This window comes from Musca autumnalis, unplaced genomic scaffold (genome assembly GCF_047663935.1).
Source record: "Musca autumnalis isolate F117 unplaced genomic scaffold, ASM4766393v1 scaffold_5, whole genome shotgun sequence".
Lineage (NCBI taxonomy): Eukaryota > Metazoa > Arthropoda > Insecta > Diptera > Muscidae > Musca > Musca autumnalis.
Genome location: NW_027412088.1, coordinates 115052381 through 115074948, shown reverse-complemented (window position 1 = coordinate 115074948; position 22568 = coordinate 115052381). Strand labels below are relative to the sequence as shown.

General features: G+C 32.3%; 1 protein-coding gene across 7 annotated transcripts in view; it reads right to left on the bottom strand.

The window, feature by feature from the left end:
• Positions 1–22568, bottom strand: part of dpr12 (defective proboscis extension response 12) — a 508475-nt gene that overhangs the window by 472103 nt on the left and 13804 nt on the right. The window lies entirely within an intron of this gene.

Genomic DNA, 22568 nt, shown 5'->3' with positions numbered 1-22568 from the left:
TTTTCGACCAAAATATATCTTTTAAGGTTGCTAGGCGTAAAAAAACTTATTCAGAAAAAATTGAATTCTCGATTTTTTTGGCTACGGGATTTCCACGGAAAATACGATTTTGTTTTGGGAATATCTATTTTCTTTTAGCACAACTGATATTGGATTAATGAATAAACTATGTAATAAGTTCCTTTGATGAGAAATTATATGCCAGTCTCTTTTATACAATAGAATCAGAATTAGAGTTCACAGAATCAGGAAATGACAAATGATTTGGAAATAACTTTCATCCAGAAAATTTTTTTTTAGGGAAAAAATTATAAGAGACGCACCAAACACTTAGACTATAACGACGCATTTGTGTCCAGCTTTTAAAATGTGAAAAATATTTTTTATTTTAAAGTCCCATTTTTGGAAGCAATCTTCAGCATAAGAACATATTTTACATATTTTACAAAACATAAGATTTTTGAGGCCCATAAAATAGAAATTTCTGATCAATAACTTCATTGTTTGAGTCAAGTCTCTCTTCATCGAGTGGTTAATGAATAATGGAAATGGCGCAAATTCGAAATTGCTTTAATCTGGTATTGCGGATTCTCAGACTGGAAGATATAACAATAACGCTCGATGTGAAGTCTTTTAAATGTAATGAATGTAATATTTCCATGCAGAAAATGATCAGTATATGTTCATTAGGGTTATGCCCTTTTTACAAACTCCTATCCCTGTATTTTGGTGAGTTTTTACCTAAGGTTAGATTAAATTTTAATTAGAATGTATTTCGACAAAATATCTCACGCACAAAGTAATTTGAAATTTTTTTTATAAGCCTTTTTGACAAACTTTTGAAGTCACTATGAGCAGTTATATAACTGAAAACAAGATCTAAAACAACAAAAGTCCATTCATTCCTGCCAGAGGAAATCATTTTTGAGAAAAAAGGTAAAAATATCGTATCCATAATGGTTATATTTTGGCATTGTAAATTTTGTAAATTGTAAAATTTTGAATAAGTTATTTTCAAAATTTCTTTATGTTGTTGGGGAAATTACAACAAAAATAATTTTTTATAAAGGGATTTGACTTTTCATATTCGAACAGCTGCACACTGGTCGAAACCACAGATCTAGCGGCGCGAAAGTCATAAAATCGAACTATAAAATTGCGAAATGTTTTCCATTGTATCGATTACAGACACTTTGCAGACAAAGATTTTGTTTTTCCATCTTTGTTGTAAATATTCACTCTGTTATTCACTATCAAATACAAGAGTTTTTGTTGCATCAGATTTTAAAAAATTGTTGCAAAAAATTAACTTCATATTTGTTTGATTGTTAAATAAATTCGTAATGAAACTGGACAAGATTTATTTTTAATTAATAGCAGAGGGTGCGATTTAAATTATAAAAATTAGTTTGGGGTCTGGAGGTACTTAGTTATATAGCAATAAATTTTCAAAAAAATTCAATTTTTTAGTGTTTTTATGGGTTGTACGCGCTTGTTTCATAGAGTGCATCTTGTAAACTTGGCCGAACTTGGGTTCGATTATTTTTTGGGGAATGAAATTGGACTCTTTGGATACGGAATAACCACATTACGGCTGCAAATATTTGCAAATCTTTTGATGACTGCACTTTTAAAATAAGGGATTTTGCATGAAATTCATACAAATTTAGCTGTGCATTTGTATGGGAGCTAAATCAAAATATGGACCTATCTTGAGAAATGTTTGCAAGGAGGAGTTCTACCCCCGGAGACACTATAATACCATATTATAGCTAAATATGTTATTAAATATGGGATAACAAGTAAAAATTCAACGAATCGGGGGTACCAAAAAAAGGGGCTACATCGAAACATAAATCCGTGTTGAAAATGTTTTGTAAGAAGATTTTATACGCAGTGAGAACACGGAATGCAAAATTACAGCCAAGTTGGTTTAAAAATGTGGTCATGATATTCAAAATACCTTAAATTGGGAGGTATGGTTACATGGGGGCTATATCAAAACGTGCACCTATGTCCATACTTTTTGGTGAAAATATTTTGTGACCACTAGGAACCCTAAGTACCAAATTACAGGTAATTTGCTACGATATTGTGGCTTACATCCTCAAAATACCAAAAATCTTAAGGTACCGTTATATGGGGGCTATACCAAAACATCAGCCGATATTGTTCATATTTGGCCCATTATTATCCACAGGTACAAGCTGAGTTTGTGCCAAATTTCAGTGACGTATCTCAATTCGTTTGTTAATTTCGCGCCGCTAGATCAGTGCTTTCGACCACCAGCTAGCTGTTGTGATTGTGTCCATGTCCCACTCTCTTGAATCAAATTTAAATGGAAGGTGCTTGCACCTGGGAAGTTTTTGCGGATTCTGAAACTACAATGTTCATAGATGAAAAAAATTAAAAAAACTAAAAAATCGACGGAGCGCTTTTTAAATAAATCGCGATTCAAATTGGAATTTTTAAGGGTTTTTTAGGTTTTCATGATTTTGCTTGGAAACCACAAGTCTTATTGAAATGAGACTAAAAAAAGGTTGTAGCTATGAAAAATCCCTACAAGACTGGCTTTTGTGATATCTTCGTAGTTTTTACAGTTATTGAGATATAGAAATTAAAATTAGGACAATGGATTGACTGTATTCGGCCAGGCGATCTTGCTTTTTTCTTTTTTAAAAATTTTCTGTAAAATGTTTCGATAACAATCAATCGTTATCTTCCTTATTAATATACTGGTAAAAATCTTCACATCGACTGTCAATAATTGCTGCAATTTGAGTAATTTTATGAAAATTCACCTTTGGTCCGCATACAAACTACTGTGGATATAAAGATCGCTCATATATTTAAGGGCTTTGGAACAATTGGAAAAATTTTTGTATTTTTTGGATCATCAAACATCCATATTTCAAATGCATACATCCGTGTTACATCTGTAGACTCTTATGGAGCTGCAGTTTGTTTCGACATTTATGTCGTGACTTTTTTATGTCAATAAAAAGCATTTCTAACTATTTCGATGCGACATTTGATTTCTTTTGAACAGTCCCATTGTTCCTTCAGAGCCCAGGCAAAATAGACATGCGTATAAGGCGGATAAAGCCTGAAAATACCGGTTATTTTACACATAGGTGAAAATTCATAGGTCAAATGAAAATTTCTAAATGCAGATCTTGAAAATCACAAAACAAAACAAAAAGCCAATAACATCATGTGAATGGCGATAGCAATTTTTCAAGAGCACAAGTTAATGTGTAGCATTTACAATCCTCTTTTATTCTCGAATCTAGTATATTTGCTTATGTACTTTTTTGTGTTTTTCTTACTGTTTCTATGCTAAAGTCCTAGTATTGCAGCAAGATTACTTGTGCGTTTCTTAAATTGAAATTCCTTGCAATTGCTGAGGCGTTTTCAAACAACAAATTCTAGAGATATAATTTACACATTTATAGAATTGAACACACAACAAAGCATTTATTTGTATTCATTCACAAGCGTAATTTTATTGCTAAAAACACAGTTGAATTGATTGTTTCACAAAAATAAAATATAAAATTATTTGATAAAATTGTACAAATATATTCAAACGATCAAATTTGGTTTATTTTATCGAAATTGGTTTATTTTACATGTACTGACGAATGCAAACAAAGCATGTTCGGTTAACTTCGGATATTAGAGTTGGACAATCTAGTTCACCTAACAGATCCATTTTTATCAAAAGTAACGATTTCCTTAACGAAAGGGCGAACATAAATAACCAGATGGGCGAATGGAACTAGATAAGAAGTAGATGGACAAAAGAGGCGAATGAAAGGAACTATATAAACAAACGAGTCGGATATCGTTGAGATTGTTCCGGTCTCGGAATAGATCCATTGAACTAGTTCGTTCCGCTACTACACAATTCTAACGGATATATTTCGTTTTATTCTAATAAAAAATACGAAATAAACAGGATCCCACTGTATCCCAGCAAGTAAAGCAGTAAAAATGTTGAGTGTGTTGATATTTAAAATAAATTCACCTCAACTGTTCTAAAAATAGAACATATGTTTTTAAATTTATTTTTCAAACTCTAGTTGCCATGGAATTCACTGCGACATGTCCTTGATATGATAATGGGCTAGTAAGTTGATTTGGAAGAAGTTACAACTTTAAAAATGTACTATACTTGGTAATAGAACTTTTACGAACATTAAGGTGCACATGTACACCAACAAATCTTTGTAATTTTGCTAACAAAAAAGCAGTTTTCCGACAGTCACATTTTTAAAAAATAACCAATTATTTTTCAGCTCTCTAGTAATGCACACGTAGAGAACAAATATTTTTCTCTTTTGTCTCAACTTTTATATGTTATTTGTTTTTTTTTCAAACATCGTCATTGCGAATCTAAAAATTTAATTTTTTCTCCAAGAATAAAAAACGAAAACAACTATCGGAATTAAGAAATGTTATAGAAATTGTCTTCACAAACATGATCTAAAATTTTTACAAAAACTATTGTCAGCACAGAAAACCTGTTACTCAAATTTTTGTTTTGATATATGTCACGAGAGAAGAGAATAAAAAGAAAAGAATATAATATTGTCCAGTTGGGAAAAAGAATTGTGGGAGGTGAAAAAAAAAACAATTTTTGGATTTGACAAAAACGATTGTTAGAGACACAATACTACATACGGAATATAAGAATATCTTTATAATACGTATTACGCTCTTCAAATATTGTTAGATCAATCATGTTTTTTGCTGCGTACAGAGAGTAGCTTGTTTGCATAACTTTGTAATGGACTATTCGGCTCATGTGGCTCCACAATTTTTACTGGATAATTAATACGGGTAAATTTCATTTGACAGAAACAACCACTGGTATTAATGGTAATTAGTAGTTAATTTTAACCAAATGACAATCAACAAATAGCTCTGTCGAAAATGGAACAGAAAATCATTGAAATGTTGAAAAGAATTTTTGTCCTAGTGTGATTATTTCATACAGTGCATGTTATTTAGGATAACAAAAACATATTTAGATCAATGCCGTTCTTTGGTATTGTTGAAGTTACGAAGTTTTTCGGCAATTCACACACACACGACCCGAACGCAACGAAACAGCACACAAAAGAGAGCAAAGGTATTGATTTGTTTTTGTTTTGCAGCATGCGTGCATACAACCTTACTACCACACTGTCAAAAGATGCCAATATTCAGAATTTTGTGTGCCCTCTTCTTGGTCGGCAGTGATTTATATTAAGCAGCATTAAACATGATCTTTCTCCAAAGAATTGGAACTAAAAATAAGTCTATCAAACACCACGAATGAGATTAGGAATTTATCTACTTCGACATCACCATAAATAAAACCAATAAGAGAATAATGATACATATTGTACGCAGATTCTTCAGTTTTGGAACTAACCGAATTCTCCTCAAACAAAAATGAAATAAACAAACCAAAATTCAATAAAAGTACTATAAATGACCTTCACCCTAAAAAGGCAAAAATACAAAAAATATATCCTAATAGTGCTAATGATGCATGGATACTTTTACAAGAAGATAAATAGTACTTGGTGTGTTCGAGTGAGAAAAATCTTGGAACAGTGATAATGGTGGGTAACGACAATTTTTTTGGAATATTTAAACAACAACAATGGCATTAAACCAGACTATTTTGAAAATAAAATTGCAACAGCTAACCCAATAAAAGCTACAAAAATGTTCCAAACGTTTTAGAGAAAAAAAAATTATTTAAAAAATGCTTAAAAAGACTCAAAAATACCATTTTCATACAAAATTTTAAGTCTTCTCGAAAAAAATCTCGGCGTTAAGTGTGTTGAGAAATCGTTCAACTATGAGAAAAATTATAAACTCGATTGAAAAATAGATGAGTCATGCAATTTTTTGTGTTTTAACTGTTTGGTTTTTTGTAAGATTTTGTATTTTTAACATTTGTACCTTAGTGTGTATACTAGGATTATGAATTTTGACCTTTTTTTAAAAAATTATTTCCAGCGTGAATGAATGAATGAACTTTGGCGTATAAAAATTACTAAAATAACTTTTATTCCATTTAAATATTAAAAAGATCACACACAAACCACTTTCAATTAATATGATATATGGAATAAAGGTATATTGATATATACATATGTAATGATATTACGGGAAAATTAGTGAGAAACAAACGATTATGTAATTTTGGTTATGTCGTGGTGCCCTAAAGCTTGTTTTCAATTATATATCTGCTTACAGTGGCTTCAAAAAAATTAACCGAAGTTCTGAAAAATAAAAACTTTAAAATTTAAAAGCTTTTTGTGCGGAAGCTTTTTATAGAATCGCCTTATACGTAATTAATATTTTATCTTATCTTAGGTAAAAGCTCATGATCAAAAAATATAATACTGGGAAAGTCATAACCCTAGTGTATACGAAACATCTGCGCAAGCCACTTGTTTCTCCATTCAAGTATTGGCACAAAAAACAATTTAAGTCGTTTTATGTCAACGCTTTTCCAACATGTCGAGTAAATCAACTCAAAGAAATGTTCAACTCAATCAAGCCACTCAACGAAATGTTCAGGTCAATCAAGCCATCCAACGAAATGTTCAAGACCATCCATGCCACACAACGAAATGTTCAAGACCAACCAAGCTGACGCAACCACCAAACAAGATGAAGTCGCTCAGCACAAGAGCTGTGTGGTGTGTCAGAGATTTTTAAATGTGAAATGTTTTTTGTTTTTTTTTTTATTAAAATCAGATCAAAATATATTAAAATACATAAAAACTAAAGCAAATATGATTAAATAAGACATAATTAATAAGATGAATAATTAATATTAAAATACATAAAAACTACAGCAAATATGATTAACTAAGGCATAATTAATAAGATGAATAATTAGAAAATAAATAAATAAAACAGGAAAAATATTGGGTATTTGATGGATTGTGCAACGGAGTTTCGTCTAGACATAAATTTGCCTAATTATACCGAAATCGGTTCAGATTTGGCTATATAGCTCTCGTGTAAAGTTGTCTTCAATATAATAGAAGTGGCCATACACACCAAGGGAATGGTCAAATAAACTTGGTTAATATTCTCCATATTTTTACCATTGTTGACTTCCTACTTGTTAATTCATTAACAAAAATGTTACAATTTGTTTTAAATTATTTACTGTTTAAACCAACATTATAAATCGACTTCAACATTTTTGTAAAAAAATAGAAGTGTGAAAGAAAAAGGTCAATAAAAATAAATAATGCTTTTTTTGAAATTTTCCCTGTTAGGGAGAAGATAATTTTTTAATAGTCCTTGCGCCGGATTTACCCATAAAGTGAGCCCTTACTGTTGCCTAGTAATTCAATGGATTTTACAGACAAAGCCTTAATGATTAAATTTGTGTATTTTGATCCTTAAGGCAATTTCCATTCGCCCTTTATGTAAAGATTGGTCAAAAAAGCGTATCCATAAGACTTCTATTCAAAAAATTTGTAAAACGTTTACGGTTGAAATGTAGATTTACACCATTTTCTGATAGGTATGCTTTGCTTTATTTTTGTATATAAACATAGGGTTTTCTTTAAAAATACTTCATTTAGATCAGTTTCATTAGAAAACTCTGTTTTAAACAATGCAAAACCTAAAACGCATTTTATATTTGCATTTAACAGAGAAATTATTATAATTTATTTGACAGATGTTTTGGGTAGGGAAACCCCGCACCGGGAATTCTCGGTTTTTTGATTGCGGGATTTTCCCAGAAACAAAGTCATATTTCCCGGGTAATAGGGAAATATCTTGTTACATTTATCACAACTAATATTGAATGAATGAATAAACTATGCCCATCACTTTTATACCATAGAATCAGAATTCGATTAGATTTTACAGAATCAATAAATTAGAAAAGATTTGGAAATAACTTTGATCTACAAAAGTGTTTTCAGGGAAAAAGTTATAAGAGCCGTACCAAAAACATGGACTATAACGACGGATTTTTATTCTGTTTTATTTAAGTGCGAAAGAATATTTTCTATTTCAAAGACCGATTCTTATACCCTCAGCCATTGGGCTAAAGAGGGTCCGGCTTGCTGGCTTGTGAACACGATAACTTTCGAACGAAGCCACCGATCAGGTCAAAAATTTGGCATTCGAGATTTTTTTCAAACTTAGTTTAAGTTCGCAGATGGACCATATCGGTGGCCCACTGCTTCCGGTACCTTCCCCACAAAAGTTCAACACTTATCGCTAAAATGGTGCGCACGATAACTCCCGAAGCGAATAACCGAATGGGTCATAATTTTGCATATGGTAATATAAGTTCCAGGCATACTACTTCCGATACTACCTCCAACACAAAATTTAGGAAAACTGCAGTTTAACACCTCATCTCGAATCGTTTTGCAATTCTTTCCAAAATGTTCTACTTGATTGCCCTGTTACGACGGCGCAATTTTTGTTGGGAGGGCAAGTCCACTCTTCCTGAGGTAAAGGCACAAAATCTGAAAAAAAAAACCTGCCGATACTAACTACATTGGGTAGTACGTAAGATAACCGTCGAAGGGAAAAATCTCCCACACTCACTCTTTTAAAAGTTTGGCAGTTAAAAATTTGTTTTGTGTGCGGCCCTAGTTAAAACGCTAATAATTTTTTTCGGGACAAATCCATACTTCCAAAGAAATTGGTTCAAAAATTCAAAAAAGTCCCTAGAAACGTCGTTTGCTTCTTTTCTTTAGGTCCGAGGCTGAGGGTATATCTCAGTCGGCAAAGCTGACTGATACTTTCTTACTTGTCTCAAGCAATCTTAAGCATAAGAATAAAACATACGATTTTCGAGGTCCATAAAATTGGAATTTCCGATTAATAACTTCATTGTTTGATCCAAATCACTTTCCAAAGAGCGATTTCATTAGCTTTGAATAATGGAAATGGTCAGTGTGGGCAACATGGTGCATTTTTCCATATTTTTTCGTTTTTAATCGATAGAGCGACAACGTGTCATCCATTTTTGAGCCCGCAACTCTTTGAAAATATTGTATTTCATATAAGTTACTATGGGAAGATACAAAAATCCCGGAAATATTGATCCACTCTCGTATTTTAAAATTTCCCGGGAAAATTTGGATTCCCGGGAATGGCGATTGTTTTTATTCCCGTTTGCCGGGAATGACAAAAACCGGGAAAACCCAAAACCCTACAGATGTTTCATGAAATTGGCAACTTAAATAAAGCATGTTAGAGGTAAAAGCTGTTTAATAAACATATTCGAAGGGCAAATTCAAAGTATTTCTTTCAATTTTACTTTTTCAGGTAACGTGTAGAAAAACCTCTCATATCAGCCAATCATTCATTCATTCATTGAATATGAATAAAATATTTGTTCTGCATCCAGTTAAGACACTGCTGACCTCAAAACATGATTTGGGCGTGGAATAAACGTCTTATGGATATGTTTTTGCAGTCGATTTTTACATAAAGGGCTAATGGAAATTGGGTTAAACTTGGATCAAGCATCAAAATGCTAAAATGTATGGGATGGGAAACTAAAAATAATTGCTAAACAATTTTAAAAATCGAAAAAATAACAAAATAAAGTAACAAATGCTTCACACTGGTACGAAGGAAAAAATGTTATTGACAAATTTTAAAAAAATTAAGAAAAGAGTATTTTTTATTCGAATCCTACTACCAAATGGGTCTTAGAATTTTTGTAATTGATCGTAGTTTGACACAAAAAAAATTTCAAGAAAATCGAAGAGTACAATCAATGATAAAAATTGAATATCAAATCCCGAACAATGCACCCAAAACCACTGTCTATTTTGACTAATATTAACGAATTTATAAGTATTTCTTGCAATAGTTTATGTAGAATTCGAATGCCTGAAAGTGGAATATCTCCGCAACTGTAAGCCAAAAAAGCCTAAAAATGTACTGAAATGTTTTGCTGAGGACCAGCATCAATCAACAATGCAAAAATAAAGGAAATAAAAAACCACTTTTTTCCAAAGTGTCCGATTTCACTCTGAATTCCCCATATGACCAATAGCAAACGATCACAATGACCAGAGCAAACGCACAATTTACCACAAGCTTGAAAATGGCATGTTGTCACTTACAGTCAAACAAGCTTGTGGTCGACATGGTCAAGCTTACACAAGCTATAACACATTGTCTAAAGCGGGGTACACACGATCAGTTTTGATTGTCAGTTTTGCTCAAATAATCGGTTGTTTGCCAGTGTGGCCGTTCACTTTTGTCAGTCATCAGGCAACCACAAAATATTTTGTGGTTGCTGGACGGTTGGACAGTTATCGATAATTCCGAAAAATCGACAGTCAAAACTGATCGTATGTAGCCCGCTTTAGACATCGTGTTATGGCTTGTATAGGATTGAACAACAAGTGTGCATCAGTTTCTAAAATTTGTATATAAAATAAAAAATACAACCAAAAGTTGGGAACATTTTTACGGTAACTCACGAGAAGAAAATTTCCTAATGAAGTGCTGTTGGAGTACTTGTCGAAATCTCAACTGGTGATGGGAAGACAATATAAGCACCCCTTTAGCAGATGATGCAAAAATATTTCAGCTTTGCTTAAATGGAGAGCTGACGAAACAAACTCATTTGCGATTGAATTTAATGAATAAGTTTCATAATCTGTGTTAATGTAATAAAGTTCTTATTATTCTGTAAAACAAGAATAAATTCTTTTTATTGGTTTAGGGATTGTTTGCAAAGGCTTGTATTTTTATTGCATCTTTGGGAAGCACATTCCGAAGAGTGCATTTAAATTCAATCCAAAGTACTGCTTCAAAACACTTGCTTTGGATGCAAATTGGAATGCATCCTATTCTACCCTAAAGGGTTAGTTAAAATGCGATTCCAAAGGGTTAGCTAAAATTCAGTGCTAATGGCGTGCATCTGTCAGAAGTCACGCTCTTGTAAAAATCATGAGTGAAAATGCATAATTTGATGCACTTCCAGATCACTTGTACATACTTGTACATGCAAACATTTTGCTGGAATGATATTTAGAGGAAAAATAACAATTACAACAACGCACCAATGTACAAATGTTAATATACTGTAAATGCAAAATATTACAATATATATATATATATATATATATATATATATATATATATATATATATATATATATATATATATATATATATACATTATAATCTCGATAACCCGGACACCACATGTATTGGCAGTGTCCGTATTATCGAATTGTCCGGATTACCGAGTAGTTACAAAGAACACATAATTTTGGATTTAAATTATAAATAATGCAAAATTTATTCAATTAAAACATTTAATTTAATATTAATAAAAAAATAATATTTTGACTATTTTAAGTCAGAGAACAGATTTTAATGAACGTATTTTGGCGTATTTTGCAGGAAAAATTTAACACCGTGCAACCGTGGTGTCAACGGTGGAAAAAACCCCGTTCTGTGTAATGTGGCGAAATTTCATGAGTTATTCTGTAACTTATCTACGAGTGGTGTCGTAAGACTCGCTGTTCGGACTTTTCTATAAAAACTACGTCCCATTTCATTGAGTTGATATGAATGGGGGAGCACTCATTAATAAGAGAGAAGTATCCCTTGTCCCTTCGGATATGTTTTTGTGAACTTAGCTAAAATTTCGTATGACTGTGAACTACAAGATTTGTTGCCCAGAAGTTAAATAGATTTATTGGAACATTTTTTCTAATTTTCTATTATCCTTTTAGGAAACGACTTAAAATATTTGCCAAATAAAATTTGGAACCAATTTTCTTGGCAGCCATTTCCTCTGCTGGGACAGTAAATTGGCAAATTCACATTTTTAAAAGATTTTGCATTTATAGTACAGAATTGTATGTTTTGGAGTAATTCGTTCCATAACTAACTTATGACCTGATGACGTCCTTTCCGATTGGTCTGCAACACCAACTTGGAAATATATTATTCTTATCTGTCACATTTTCATGCAATTTTAGGATAAATGGCAGGACAGAAGAATCATTCGGGCTATTTTCTCCACAAACTATATCGACCTATCGCTAATTAGAACCCTAAACTCTGAACAAAGTTATTTTGCTTTTGGCTTTTTAAGCCAATTGCAATCAAATCATATTCAGCACTTTACGTTTGCCAAGACCATTCTTTAAAATAGGCAGCTTCCAAAATTATACTCATTTTTGCTCACAACGAATACATTTTGCAGAGAATTTCTTTTTTATCAATAAAAAAGTCAAATTACCACTACAAACAATAAAATAAATAACATAAATAACTGAATGAAGAAGAAAACGAATGAGTGTCCGGATTATTGAGGAAAAAATATTTTTAGTGTCCGGATTACCGTGTCTGGCTTAACGAGTGTCCGGATTATCGAGACTATACTGTATAACACAAAAAATTTTATAACTAATAAATTTTTAACCAATTTTATAGTTTTTCCATTTTTGATGAAAGCTTTTTTAGAATTAGTTTTTTTGTGGTAGTAAATTTATTATTTGAGAGATAATGTTGGACTATTTTAAGGAAAAGAAAAATTTATAAAACACGCTTTGAAACATGTTATTTTACATTTACCGTTATAATATAAAAAAGAGGTGACCCAAAGAAGCCAAAAGTATTTTCGTCTTCCATGAACATCACAAGCCCTGAATAATACTGGAGTATTATCCAAAACATTAACATATGTATGCGTTTGAAAACACTAAAGTCATTTTTGATAACCATAATGAAATCAAAACACCAAAGCTTCCTGTGCTGAGCTACTAAACAGAATTTAAAGAGCTGTTTTACCTCTAATGGCAGTGCAAACAATCTACAACAACAATAAATGTTACTTGCACAACATCGTGAATGCTGGAGGAAAACTATACGTATGTTTGTGAAATTGTCATATGCATGAGCCAAATATTTGCTCAATGTTGTAAATATGTGGTAAATATATATAAACTGTCGGAGACAGTGGTTTATTACCCATACAAATTATGTGAGTAGTTTTCTATTAGAATTAGTAGGGTCCTTTTAAGTGTCCGTGGCATTTATAATAATCGAAAATTTTCGGTGAATTACCGACCAAAAATGGTATATTAATCATACTAATTGAGACGTTGAAGAGTGACCATAATAAAGCTATCGCTGAAATTTACAACTATCAACAGTGGTGCCATGTTATATTTAAACTTTTATTTCAATATTTTGCTGTTTTGTTCGTACTGATTTTTGTCGGTTACCAAAATCAAAAAAAAAAAAAAAAAATACAGAAATGTACTACAGTATGTATGTAATGAACAAAAAATCATTACAAGTTTTGTATTTACAATTATTAAACATAACGTTTTATATTTCGAAACTTTTCCCAGTTAACATTGTCATATACTGTATGTATGTATGTCTGTACATATATATTTATTGTTTTCTGATATAAAATGAAAAGTCTCAGTAAATTTGAGTGAAACTCCAAAACGAATGATACATGTATAACATCAACATATGGCATAACAGAAACATATTAAAATATCAACGGAAAACATTTCGAGAAGGATGACAGCAAATCGCACATTTTGTAGAGTCTGTCGTTGTTTGTAGTGACATATGAGCGATGAAAACCAAAATACTGGCATATACCCTAAGTGTGACATATATAGGTATCACACTGGCGGTGACAAGGCGGTGAGGTGATGAGACCTAAATTGGATGGAAACTTCGATGAGAAATATTTTAAAACAGAAGGATGAGGTAGAGATAATTTTACATTTCGCAAGAGGTATATACGCACACACACATACATATATATTAGTCTGTTTTGTTTCTGTTCTGCTGTTTTTGTACAACGCAAGTTATTAATCCTTTCCGGTCAATTGTTCAACACCACCCTCAATTCTGTTCGCCCAGATGTTGACGACTCCAAAGTGCTGACTGTGTGAAAATTTCTAATTTACATTTATTTGACGACGTGCAAAAAGTGCGTGAAGAAGCATCATCGGCATAACATTCACTGACATGCTTTTTTGTTCATAGCGGAACCATCATCATATCAGCCATCTGTAACACAACATCAACCAACCATCAATGGGGGTAAATTTAATTACCCTTTTCCAAGGAAACTTTTTGCCATGTTTACATAGCAACAAAATCTCAACCTTCTTTTGATGGGGTTAAGAGAAAAATTTCATTTAACCCACAGTCCGACGGACATGTGCTGGTGTGAGATTCTTTATCTTGACATTGATGTCAAATTTAATTTTCTAGCCAAGAATGTTTTAAATGTATCCATGAAGAAAATCTAAAAATATCATAGAATTCTTTAGTCATTTGTGTTTCTTCTTGACATTGGCTGGTAACGAGTTTTGTTGTTTCTCCAGAGGTCTGGTTTCGTGTCGTCCAATGGCTTCGTCCAGCATAAATCCTTAATTAATGTTTCTATTACAGAAAATATTGTCCATGGTGTAGATGGGGAGAATTCCTGATGATGATTAGTATAGATTAAGACGTTTGAAATCATTTAAATTTTTAATTATGAAAATATTAAAATACACAATATTTTGGAGTTATCGCATGTTTAAAATAAATTCCTAAGAACTCGATTTTTAACTACAAAAAGTTGGAAACGTCCATACCTGTTGAAAACGAGTAAAAAGTCGTATACTTGACGTACCTTTAAGTGGGGCATCCATAGTTTCCGAATATAAATTTGAGTTAGCTTTCATTTATTTGTGATCGGTTAATTTGTAATAGGTTTAAAAAAACTGTTCCTCTGTAATAAAAATCTTCCTTCTGTTATGTTAACGAGTACCGCCCGAACGGCGTGTCAAAACTAATCCACGCATTACATATTTTTCTTCAAATTGACACAGTCAAAGAAAAATAGCAAAACAATTATTGTATACTATCGCATCGAAATAAGTAGGCCAATTACATGATGGCAAACAAAAGTATTGTTAAGGATATAAATACATATTCATTTTTTAATGATGATTATAACAATAGAATAAATACTAAATGTTAAATAGAATGGCGGCTATGCCTTTACACGAGCAGATTTGAAGAACATTTGACAAAGGAAATCAAATTGACTACCTTGACATGATTCTCAAAATGCTTTTGAGACATATGAATGTACTTCAGTGCATGTATTTGGTCACCTAAATTTGAGAGTTAGGGATACTTAATAAGCCGACACCTATGATTTATATGCTTTATATAATTGAACTATTTTAAAAAGGAGGTAGAACTTCGACTCGCATACGTTGAACTGCTTTTTCTCAGAGTTTGCTATCAAGTTGCAAAGGTCAACGGCATATTGCAATTGATTCGTTGACCTGCTATACTTAAGACAATGTAAAATGTTGAAAATACTATGTAGGAGGCATTTCGATTAAACTAAGTATGAATTCATAGCAATACCTTCTCGTCCTCATATGTAAAATAATCGTAATCCTTTACTCTAGTAATTATAGGTATTGTAAGCAGCAATTATGTTCAGAAGCACGTTAAGATTATGAAACTTTTTCGGGAACGAAATCAAAATTCTGAAGAAAATGGTTTTATTTTATACCGAATATATAAATGTTTATGTAATATTTAGGTAATACGCTTACTATTCCAGTTGTCGTAGCTGATATATGTATCTTATGCGAGTGGTATGTGGATTGTGTTCCCAGAGCCGTGAATATGGTTACTTTAGAAATTCGATGAGGAAGTAGAATCAAAGAATTTATACAACCGAAAGTTATTTGAGTTTTATTTCGTATTGAATTAATGATTCTTAGAAACATTTTCCAAAATAAACTACTCTTAGCTTTCTCTACAAATTGGCGTGTTTCTAGTTTTAAGAAAAGTATATATAAAGATATGCAGGAAAATGTTTATAATGGTTCATTTGATTCATTCTTGAAAGATTTCTTACATGTTTAATCTTCTCCTGTATTGAGGCATTGTGAATAAGAAATCAATATCAGAACAGCTATTAGAAAAATGTTTTATAAGCATAACTCGAAAAACGTAACCATTGTGCATGAATCATTTACTCTAAACATAAGGGGGCTATTGGATATGTTTCTGACTAATACCAAGACAGGATCTGTGGAACAGTCGTCAACGAAATATGGGGGTAGGGAGTTTAGTCGCCAAAGTTGTTTTCAGTGACAACTTCGCTTACCCTATCACTAAAGTTGTCTTACGCGAACACTGGGACATTTGTGTGAAAATTTCGTCGATGATTTCACATTGCTGTCTGCAAAGTGTCTTCAGGGATATACCATTGTCTTAAACAATTCGTCAACGTTGTCTTCAAGACACTTTCATTTGTAAAATTGCTTATTTACTTTCTCAGCTGGCCCATTACAGAATATTTGTTCCATAAGCCGAACTAACAAAAGATCTCCAATTCTCGCTGTTTGTTGCTCCGCTTTCCGGAATACTGCGCCTTTTCATCTCGTCATCCACTTGTTTGCTCAATCGAAGCTTTGGCCTGCCAATTCTGCGTGCACCGCCATGTGGCCCATATTTATACGATTCTTTAGCGGGTTCATCATCGCTCATTCTTATGATATGGCCTAGCTAACGCAATCGTTGCATCTCGATACGTTGATATATACTGCTGTCCTTGTATAGCAGATAAAGCTCGGGGTTCATACGACGTCGAAATTCACCGTCAACGCACGTTGACTTTTTCTCTCAAAAACACAAAGCACTGCCTTGTCTGCTTCCGCAAGTACCCAGGCTTCGGAACCATACATCAGCACGGGTAGTATCAGTGTTTTGTAAAGCGTAATTTTTGCTTTCTTAAGCCAAAGTAGCATCTGTTGGTCAATATAATTCTTCTTTTTATTTCACAACTGATGTTGTTTGCAGCGTACGTAATAATACATTATGACACATTTCTAATGGTTTCGTTTCGTATTTTCCATAGGAACAATACAAAACGAAACATAACCAAACCGAACTCGCTGTTTAGTTTTGTTTTTTTTTTTTTACATTCGTGAGTGCGAACAAAACCAATAGCGAAAAGTTCTCAATTCCACAACAACAGATAGAAAACTTAAAAGTTCAAAACACATGAATGATTCAATAATTGATTCGTTTGGTGGTTGAAAAACAACATTCCGCAGCCCTTTACTCGCGAGCAAACAAAAAGATCTTCTCTCTCCACTCACTAATTGAAAAACAATGCACTAACAACAGTGTTTGCTCAAATTGTTGTTGTTGTGTGCCGCTTGCTGTTAGCTTACAGGGTTGTTAAGCAATCAAATATGTGGCCGACTTCCGTATTGTCAGTTGCTTTGTATTCGTGCATGAAACTAGGGGTTCTTAAATCGATTTCCAAACTACTGCAATTTCATAAATTAATCTAGTATGGAAATCGATTTAAGAACCCCTAGTTTCAGGCACGAATACAAAGCAACTGACAATACGAAAGTCGGCCTATGTGTGTCTGAGTGTGTCATTGATCATTTCGCACAGTAGATGTTTGGCTGAGGCTGTCTCCTTGTCTGAAACCTCTTTTGGTACTAAACTCTTCGGAGAGGTTCTTTCCAATTTTAACTGAAGACCGTTTATGTCATTCTACAAAGCCGAATGAGCTTTACAGGGATACCAAATTCAGACATGCCTTTAAATACCTTTAAAAGTAGAAGGCTGTCGAAGGCTGCTTTTTAATCGACAACTGACACTAACTTGTAGACAAAAGGGAGAAGACTAATGCCCCTATAGTTAGAGCATAAAGTCGTATCTCCTTTCTTTTGGACAGGGGCACAGGATGCTCAGGTTCCAATCGTCGGGTACACGGGTGAAGCTGGAGAACAGGCGCCTAATTACGACATTCGATTCGAGCGAGTATTTACTCGTGAATGAAAAAACCGAACTATGAATGCCTATTCGCGCCACCAACCGTACATTTACTAAGGTAGATACATTAGCAACCTGTTACAATCATGTAAAAAAGGTTTTACAAAAATTAATAATTTCGTACATTTTTCTAGCACAACTTCATTCGAAAATTGTTACACAAACTATTGTTCAACGATTTCAACAAATATTTACATTTTTTCATTCATAATTTTGTTTTTTAGTTTTTATTTTTAAATAAACGCATTTCTTACCATCTACCTTCTTAATGTTCCTTATTGAACGCATAGGTTTTCATAGTTCGATTTTTTCATTCACGAGCAAATACTCGATCGAGTCGAATGTCGTAATTAGGCCCCAGATGTTTTAACCTCCGACCAACTACAAATCCGTAACCAAACTCATGTTTTGTGTCATGGCAGTTATAATACAGTGCGTCACCTTTATGTGTTGTTGTGACGCTTTTCCCAATCCATCGTATTTCCTGCATGGCAGTAATGTCCGCCTTGCACTTTTCAAGTACATCTGCCAATGCGTAAAATGTACGTTCTCTATAAAGAGTGCGAACATTTCGGGTGCAGATTCGCAGATCATGGTTCTCAAAACGTTTGATTTGTTTTCTTTCTTTCTGTAAAATGTGGATTGACATAATTTCCAAGGATAGCTTGAATCCACTAATGAATACTATGTATTGTAGCGTATGAGTATTATATTAGTGTTATAGTTCATCAATACTCATACTCAATTGTGTTCATTACCACAAATTTGTATGTTCTTCGTAACATTGTTAACAAAGTGTTAAAAACTAACAAACTTATATAAGATATTGGAATGTACTAACTATACATGATTAAAAAAAAAATCATTGACGTTTATGGGTGTGTGCGTGGGTAAAAAGAGTTATCTGTCAATTCATTTTTCACATAAATTGTTTACAAAGATTTAACTTAAAAGTGATGTGTCACTCCAGAGTTAATGCTAACAAATACTGATTCACCATTTGCAACAAAACGTGACATGATTTGGCGGATTTCAATGATTTGAAAATAAAAACAAAACGATGATTTTGAATAAAAAGACACTAATTTATAGTTGTTGTACGTTTTCTTTGTTAATTTTTGTGATTTTGTAATGGTATCCATATCAAACTAACTCAAATTTTAGTTGTTAAAATTTAACATAAGAAGAACAGCCCAATTTTTTCTCAACCATGAAGCTGTAATGTTCTTAATGTTCTTTAATTTTATTAATAGTCCATTTGTCCGCTCACTAAGATCCTAAAATTTAAATTTTTATCCAATATGGTTCAAAAATGTGACTAGAAACCTTAAAAGAACATTAAAATGGAGGTACTGTAATATGGAGGCCATATCAAGATGTAGACCTATATTGGCAAGTTTTGGTTTCTTTAATCATAGAAAACGTTTTATTTAAATTTTTAGCTAAATTGGTTGAGTATTGTAGGTAGATTCTGAAAATACACAAGATCGTGTGGTAGCGTTATACCCCAGCGTCGCAGTTAATCTATTGAGAAATTGATAGTTCGAAAGCTCCAATAAATTGTTGTACCATTAAAACAGCGGGCCACAGCTAGACTTTTTAGTGATATCCTTATGGAAAAAGACAAAAAACAAGTTCTAAAACAAATCCGGTTGCTCTATAAAACTGTAACGCAAATACAATTATTTCTAAGCACATTTTAATTCGTCAGGCTTCATACTATCGAATAGCAAAAAACTCTCGATAATATGGTCCACACAAAATCGACGAATTTCCTTGCAATTTTGATTTTTTTTTTAACCAAAAAAGTCTTATTATAGGCAGCGTTACTTCAAATATATAGGCACATCCAACGAAATTTGTATCTCTTAGCTAGTTATCACTTTATGTACAATTGGTGGATATTTTAGAAAAAAATATGTATTTTGGCATTTTGGTGCAAAATATTGGACTTGGACACACTGTGCTATGAAGTCTTGGAATCGTTTAAAATTGTTTTAAATAAAAATGTTACAAATAGTCTTAATAATTACTATAATTTCTTGTCCTTTTCGAAATGCATTTAAAATTTATATAAAGCAAAATCAAAACGTGGGAGAGAGGATAATGTTCATGTTTAGTTTATAATATTAAAAATTATTTATTATGAGCCTATTGTTAAATACAACAAAGTCTTTACTTATCTATTAACAACACAGTAAACTCTGAAGTATCCCTTGTAGTTAAAAATATCACTGGGATACATTAAAGAACGCCGTAATTTGTCATTAGTTGTTAAGATGTTCCATTGTTTATCTTCAAAAACAATCTTGTTAGTCTCTAATAACCGGCTATTAACTATTTTATTTGTTTAGTGTAAACAAGAAAAATAACAAAGGCCCCACTAACAAACGAGCCTTAATGAACATCTTTCAAAAGTTTTATGGCCAATTTCTGAGCCTTATGAGCCAAAAGGTGAATAATTTGTATAGAAGTAAACAAGTTCTTTGCATTAAAGTGTAGGCAGAACGAAACTGGATGTTGTTCATGTTACGAACAACAGATTCTAGTACCAGGTTTATGTGTGTTCAAGTATTATATACACATGTTTATATGTACGTATATGGATGTATGTGGTGAGTGCTCATCAGTGAGGTTGGATGTGACATATTAAACATGCTTTTAGTAATGTTATGCTTGTAAGGGTTGTACGTATGTACGTCAAAAAATGTATATTATTGTGGTTGTTTATCTGTATAAACAACAACAAAAAATAACAAAATATACATACATACACATGTATACACCATCTCGGTAAATATATGCAAAATGTATATATTTACGAACAAAACTGAAAGCATATGCATTGGTTAATTTTTGTGTTGATGTGTACAGCAATCCTTAAGCCAGTAGTACCAGTGTCATTACCAGTAAAACAAGAACAGCAACACGCTAAATGTATGTTAAATCCGAACAAATATTTGCTTATTACCAAAGGATGGTGCTATAGCAAGGATAACACATTCACCATCTATTACATATTTTGGTTGCTTTAAGAAAAGGAGTGGAGAAGGGGTTGAATCTTTTACATCTTAAGTATTCCTGAAAGCGAAATAATAAAGGTTACGAAGAAAAATTATGCACGGTTATATCCGATTTTCATGAAATTTTATAAAGTTACACCATCATTTAATAGTATCACCAGTCTGGTTTATTGGCTATTCCATATCTATTAACCGACTTAAGGGGTGACCCCCACTTGCAAATTCTAGAAAATAGAAAAAAAGTATTGATTTATTTTAATGTATAAATAGCTTTGAATATGTGGTAACATTTTCAAGTCGATCGGAATAATATTGCCGGAGATATAAGTGTTAAAACTGATACATTTATTGTGTTTTGTATGTAGCATAGAAATTAAAAACGCGTTTTTCTCGAAATGCCATTTTTAAATCGGCGCCAACCGACTGTTCTACAATTTTGTGGGGTTATCAAGGACATCATATATCGATTTTATTTTTAAATTTTGTTTGCCCGTTTTGTTACCAGAAAACGTGTTTTTAGTCCAAAAATTGAAAGTTTGAATTTTTTCATCCACCATTTCAGTAAAATCTAATATTTGTTTAAAAAACGATCGATGAAGGACTAGATCTTTATATTCTAAATAACCCTACAAAAAAGGGTTTAGTGGACGGCCCTTTGCCACAAAAACCTCATAATAATTTACAACAAACTTCAACACTAGATTAGGATGTGTTCTTTCAGAAGAAAAAATAATCTACCAAAAAAGTTTGGTAGTTTTCATGAAATCCAGTTTTTTAAATGCATTTCCCAGATTTGTAACATATAAAGGCCGTCAAAATGTGGTTATCGGTGTATAAAAGGCCCAATTTATATCACCACAAGCAAATTCGATCCAACATCATATTAAACACAAATAATTTATTATTTTTGACAATTTCGTACTGTTTACTTTATCCTACTCATATCTACATGTATCATTTGTTATATCTGTTTCAAATCCTCAAATGTTACACTTATTTATAATGTACAAATGAAATATTAAGCTACAGACAATTTGAGAAACATTTCACAAATTTTTAGGCATCCAATTCGCGAATGAAACGACTTCCCTTTTACCGAGTATTCGTAAACATGATTTTCGAATATATACTTTCGTTCTGAATATGTACTCTTTGACATTATATACCGCAAAATATTTTCACACAATTTGTGTATGCATAACTGACTGCGAATACTTTATTTTTCCGAGAATTCTTAACACGTTTCTAAATCAAAGAAAACTTCAAGCGAAACTTATCTGCATTGAAAACTTTGTGGTTAAACAATATTTATGCTTCACTTCCTGAGAAAAATATGATAATCAGTACTCTGGGAAGCTTTATATTATATTTATCAAGTTGCCATTTAGGTAATGAAAATACTTTAGGGGTTTCTTAAATTAAAGCAGCATTTTGTGCTAAATTGCTAAATAAATTAAAACTGTAATGCTACCATAGTTAACTGCCTTATAAACTCGTTTACTCCTTCTTCATGGGAAAATTATAAGATTGAAATAAAACGACATAACTACCCTCTTTTCAATGTAATATATATTCTTAGAAATGTTTCACATGCACTGTACCATGGAATTTTGACATCGAAAACCAAAAAATGGTAAGCACAATAATCTTATTGAACAATTTGCTACGAGGT